Genomic DNA, 6,909 nt, shown 5'->3' with positions numbered 1-6,909 from the left:
ACAAAACAAATCATAATAACTATATTAGTATTTGGATAATAAAGGCAAAGGAATACCATAATATGCATTTTTTCTCGTTTTCTGCAGAATTTGGTTTTAAGTATTCATGTAAAATAATCCTAAGGCACATGTTTTATAATTAATTTATCATCTAATTTATCTTGAATAAGGTTAAGTACTGAGAGAAAAAGAGGAACTGTTAGGGATATAGGGATAAAAAGTGATGACCATAATACGTAGCCCATAACATGGGTTCCAACATGGCATTCTTCATTCCTGTAGTGCCTCGGCTCCCTTTGAAATCCTTCCTCCTGGTCAAAGGCTTTTTCCTATAATGTCCTGGGTGCTTACTCATCTCATGAAAGGAGCCAGGGCAGGGCATATACAGCAAACCTGCAATCAGCTCAAAGCCCAGGGGAGAATATATGGAAGGAGCTCCGTACTATAATAATACTGCAATAATGCGCTCTCCAAGAGCATTCCTTTTCAGACCCCTCTCCTGATGGGAAATTTCTCTACTTTCCTTCATGGCTTTCCTTTCACTTTCAAATAAACTTACTCTGTTTACTTTAAACATTGTCTCTCCTGTTAGTCCTCGAATGGGTGGAGAAAACGAACCTGCCCCAGACAATATTACTACCATCTATCTGTCTTCCTATAGCTTGCATAGAATTATGAGATAGGAAAGAAGCCATGGCTATGATGTCTTATGAATATCTCTAGTCTCTATCTCCATTGTGGTCATTCATTCCCTTGTATCTGTCTTTATGTACTAGAATTCACACTATACATCTTTCTTCTCAGGGATTTGACATTAAATAAGGAGAGGTAACTAATTTTTAACTGAATTTTTTGTCTTCATATTCTTCTATAGTAGTAAATAAATTTATACAACCCTCCCTCCTTCCCTCTCTCCCTCCCTTTCCTCTTTCCCTCCCTCCCTCCCTCCCTCCCTCCCTCCCTCCCTCCCTCCCTCCCTCCCTCCCTCCCTCCCTCCCTCCCTCCCTTCCTTCTTTCCTTTTTCAACAAATGTTCATTGTACACCTATCATATGCGATGTGCTGGTTCTATGAACTAGAAAACATTAACTAAACTAAAGAAGCATAAGACTTGTTTTAACAGGACCCTGGCTGTCAAAATGTGGCCTGTACAGGGTCTTTTGTATGCTATCAGAGAGTCAATGAATTCAAAACTACTTTAATAACATTTAGGTTCTTTCTGAGCTGCTGTTTCAATGATGATGCAAAAAAAATGATGAGAAAAGCTGCTGATGTCTAATATGAATCAAGTTGGCAGCATTTAAGTATGTTAATAACCATTATCTATCTTGTAGCCATACATACACCTGCATTAATGTAAATTAGTCCTATTTCACTTAAGAATGTCATAGATGTAGCAATAAAAAGAACATTATTACATTTGATACTTCTGAATGAAGTTTTTTTCATTATATGTGAAAAATGCAAATCACTCCTTAAAGACCTCTGTACACTGAACAAAGCACTTTACAAAGCACTTGGGATTGTTTGAGTTGTGAGCTGAAATGGTTGTTTTTTTTTTCCTTCAAAGCACTATTTTCGCTGGAATAATAAAATACCAGCAGAGAAAATCAAGTTATTTAGACTTAGATATTTGACAGGCATTTTCTAGCAAACAAACAATGTGGGCAGAGTTCTAAGAGAATGAAAATACTTATTACCAATGGAAACCATAAAGTTTTAAACAAAAATTAAAATTTTGGAAGCCTGTATTTGCTAATGCTTCAAATCTCTCCTTAAAAGTTGGTATTATTAAAAGTTGATGATTTTAACAAATACAGGTTTTTATATTGAATACTAATATGTGACAATATTGCAGATACTTGCATAACTCCTGAGCAACATTCTCCATGATTCTCATGATAGCACTAAGACATTCTGTGTAAAACATTCACTTAAAATTCAAATGAGATCAGTGGATTTTAATGCACAGAATATTGATTAGTACTATGTATGATCTCACAATGCCATCAACCTTTAAGAAGCTATAATCCATCATGTTTAGGTATACTATTAAGAAAGAATATCATCAATTAACAGAGAAGATTATGAAAACACTCTGCCCTTTAAAAATGATATATTTTGATAAGATCATTTTTATAGACTTTTTTTCAAAACAGCCTATCCCTAGAGACTGAGTGCAGAGGTCTATGTGAGAAATGACCCATCTTTATAAAATTAGCTTCAAAGAGACATACAAATGCATAAAACAATACCAATCTCCTTACTAAAGTTAATTGTTTTACAAGTTTTTGTCATAAAATGTAGAATTTTTGCTAATGCAAAAGGATTTATTATTGCTATTCTAAAAGATGTAATAAAGAAATATTTTAAAAAATCATTACAGTTTCCAATATGATAAGTATCAGAAGACCTAATGCTCTGGGTGAAGCTAATTTTTATTTTGAGGCACTTGTATATATAGGCTCATGTACAGTTTTAAGAAATAATGCCAAGTCCTGCTCTCCCTATACCATTATCACTGACGGAGCAAGTTACAAAGCCACAGACACCATCAAAGCCAGGAGATAAGAGATTGGCTTTTTCTTTATTTCTTTATTGTCAAAGTGATGTACAGAGGGGTTGCAGTTTCATACGTAAGGCAGTGACTACATTTCTTATCCAACTTGTTCTCCCCTCCCCATTTCCCTCTCCCCACCATGAGTTTTACAGTTGGTTTACACCATACAATTTTGTAAGTATTGTTGTAGCTATGTCCATATGAACACATAAGATGTTGCTAAGCAAAATAAACTCCAACCTACAGAAACAAGTAGTGTATCACTGTTGTTATTTTCAACATACCATGTGAAATTATGCCCTTGTTCTTTTCTATTTCTTTCCCATTATTTTACTCCTGATATCACTGTAAATGATTTTGGTACCCTGGATATTGTATATACATGTATTGGAAGTAAGGAAAAGAAAGGGAATACCAAAATCGAGAGGCAAAGGATAAAAAGACAAACAATTGCAACAGCAATAGTTTTTGCATTTTAAGGTTAATTTTATTGGCAAGGTGACATAGAGAGGGGTTACAGTTACATAGATAAGGTAGTGAGTACTTTTCTCGCCAAACTTGGCTTTGATGCAGTCAAAAATCCATCCATTTCTATGCACAAATTCTCCATCTACCCCTTGAAGTCATATTCACTTTGCTCTCACTGTACCTTCTACTTAGTCCTGGAAGCTGCTAATCTCTTCCATATTTCTATAATTTTGCCGTAAGGAAGGTTATGTACACGAATCCTGCAGGGTGTGTGACCCTTTCCACTCAGCACAATCCTCTGGAGAGTCATTCAAGTTGATGAAACCTCAGTAGTTACTTCTCTTCCCTGGTGGTGTTCTCTGTACCACGGTTTGTTTAACCGTTCACCCGCTGGAGACATCTGGGTTTTTTCAGGGTTTAATGATCATGACAAATGAACTTTAAACACTCCTGGACAGGAATTCATGAGATCATATTGTTCATTTCTCAAGGACAGGTACCCGAAGGCACAATAATACTTTCTATCATAGCTGCATGCTTAGAAGACAAAGCTGCCAAACTGTCTCCCGTTACATCCCACCCAGCAATGTGTGAGTGATTTAATTTCTCCTCCTTCCTGACAGTACTGGATGTTGGCACTGTTTCCTTTTTTCTCTTTTCGAGAAAAGAAAGTGGGTAGTGATAGATACTTCATTGCAGTTTTAATTCACATTTACTTCACATTTCTCCAAAGAATGTCTAAAGATGTTGGACATCCATATGTATCTTAGTCTATTTTCTGTTGCTATAATGAAGTACCTTAGAGTAGGCAATTAACAAAGAATAAGTACTTGGCTCACAGTTCTGGAGGTTAAGGAGCATTGGGTCGAGATCTGCTCAACATCTGGTGAAACCTCCTAACATGGTGTCATGAACCATATGGAACATATGGTAAGGCAGAGCAAGCGAGGCAGAGACAACTTTGATTAACCTGGATTAATCCTTTTATGAGGGCAGAGCTCAATCGCTTCCCAAAGGGTCCACTGCTCGAACACTCCTAATGTCAATATGCATTTGAGGACTAAACTTCCCAACAAAGGAAACCTGGGGATACATGCTGAGCGTATCACCATCATTTACTCTCTTCATGGAGATAGTTTGTTTCTGATTGTTTGCTTCAGTTCTCTGGATATTCTAGATAGCAGTTCTTTGTCAGAGAGACAACAACTTTGTATTTTTCCCAACTCAGTAGCTTTTCTTCTCATCCTGTAAAAACATCCTGTAGCGGCCTTTAACTTTTTATGAAATCCAAATTGTCAAGCTTTCCTTCTATTTTTCTAGTGTTAGGTCTTAAGTCTGGTGACTCCTTTGCTCTATATCCTGCAGATTTTCTTCTTATTTTTTCCAAGAATTGTTACAGCTTTATATTTTATACTTAAATCCCTGAAATATCATAAGATAGATGTATAAGTTATGAGACACAGATCAAGGTGTTTATTTTAAAAAATTTTGTCATGGATACCCAATTATTCCATCACTACTCATTGAAAAGGTTGGATCTGTGACTTTGGGAAAAATGATCTGTTATGTTCTGTGTACATTGGTACCTGTGGAATTCTCTTTCTTTTCATTATCACACAGTGCTGATTATAGTAGCATTATGAGTCGTCAAATTGGTCCCTCTAACTTTAGACATTCTTCATCCTTTGACTTCGAGTGTACATGTCAGAAAATTTATGACTCCTTTTTATATTTATGTATTAGTGAACATGACTGCTAAAACTATGCTTGGACTTTGGTAGAGATTACAATAAGCATGTACATAAATTTAGAGACAATTGACTTCTTTATTGTGTTAAGTCTTCCAGTACACAAACACAGTTACGGAACATAGTTTGTATGATATCCACTTTTATAAGATTGTTTAGATATGCTTCCAGGATTTGTTCTGTAAATACTTAAAGAATGGAGTATTTTTGAATGTTTATTAAATCCTAATTCATAAATTGTATGGTTGATTATACATGTGTGTGTCTATTTGTCGGTCTGATTTTAGTCTAGTTAGTAAATCTAATTTTTTTATCAGGGGAAGGAATGAAGTCGTCTGCTGTCATGTTGTGTATTTACTTGTCCCATAAGTGTTCTTCATTTCCCTACTCTTTCCTCCCCGTCCTTCCCTATGTCATCCTCCTCTCCTGTCCCTTGTCCTCTTCTCTTTTCTTCCCTCCCTTTGTTAATTTATTTAAAAATATTTTAGTTTCCCTTGATTAGATCCTTAATATTTAAGCAGTCTGATTGCTATGTAATTTCACTGTGTATATTTGTCATATCTTGTTTTAATCATGAGCCAAAGAAAAAGACATAATAGTGGTTATAATTACACGCAGGCTCTGGAACCTGACTGTGCAATATGTCTTATAACTTCATCTAACTGGTGTATTCGTAGGGAAAATGATAATATGAATATGATAGTGTTGTGTTCCTATGAAATGGAGTGAGATGTGCAGCACTCTTACAATGGTGTCTGCAATCTAGTAAATAAGGATTGACTGACCTTCTCTGTGTGTGTGTGTGTGTGTGTGTATGTGTTGCACGCGCGCTCACGCAGGTGCCAATACCGGGCCTTGAACTTGGGGCCGAGGGACTGTTCCTTAGCTTACTTATGGAACTGATACCCCTGTGTGCATCACCTTTACAGTAAAATAAAATGAAATAAATATATAAACAAGAACGTTCAAAACAAAGCTGTTCACAGTGAAAAAAATGGAAACAACTCATAGGAAATTAAATAAGCATGCTACTACATGTTCACACAATGGAATCTTATAGTCAGTACTACCACACAACATATTAGTATGGATGAATCATATCAAGGTACTAGTAAATGTAAAACAATAAGTCTCCAAAGACAGAGTGTAGCTATCATTCTATGATGACAAAAAAATACAGAACAAAAATGCATATTTTTTATCTGGAAACAGGTAGCTCATGTCTATTATTCTAACTACTCAGGAAGCTGAGATCCAGAGGAATATGATTCAAAGCTGGCTTTTAATAAAAAGTCTGGGAGAACCTTCTCTCCAAAATTACTATTGAAAAAGCTGGCCGGCAGCATGGCTCAAGTGGTAGAGTACTAGCTGAGCAAGCACGCTCCTGAGCAAGGTCCGGAGCTCAGTCCCTTGTACCGTCAAGAAAAACTTGGATACTGTAGTTATCCAATTTTAATTTTGTTTATATTCACTTATAAGTTTGAATTTTAGTTTAGTTCTTATCCAAGTGTATGCGTGATGAAATTTCCACCTAGTTTTTAGTTTGTAATTATATTTGGAATAGTTAAATAATAGTTGGTCTTTGCAATTATGTATACTTAAAGGCTTCCTTTTTTTTATTCCCATTGAGTGCATTGCAGTAGACTGCCAATGATTCCTTTTCCAGGATTCATTTTCCTAAAGAATCTTACAGCCATGAGGGATGGTGAGGCCCTTTCTGGGTTATACCACAGAAAATATAAAATCCCCATAATCAGTGAGCCTCCATATTTATTTTCCTTTGTCGGGCATCCTTATTCACGAAGGTGTGGTGGACCTTTCTAGAACCCACGGGACCTATCACAAGAAGTTAACTGCAGATGCATGTAAGAGAAGCCAGAATTTAAATTTAATTGAGGCATTAAAGTGATTAGCCAAATGTAAAATAATTACACTCTTAGTAAATTTCTTTCATTGTGGAAAGTAGTTTCTCTCCATAACTATGTTGTTAGTGTGATCCTGTAATAAGTTTATGATTGATATTTTGCAATAAATTAAGAGATCAGTATTTTTCAGTCTCTCCATGTTCCCTTCTAGTGTAATAAATATTAGTCTGTTCATGGTTTCAATTTCTGAGGGCCTTGTGGGAGATGAG

This window comes from Perognathus longimembris, chromosome 22 (genome assembly GCF_023159225.1).
Source record: "Perognathus longimembris pacificus isolate PPM17 chromosome 22, ASM2315922v1, whole genome shotgun sequence".
NCBI lineage: Eukaryota > Metazoa > Chordata > Mammalia > Rodentia > Heteromyidae > Perognathus > Perognathus longimembris.
The sequence above is the reverse complement of the archived record's forward strand: the minus strand, read 5'-3'. Positions refer to the sequence as shown.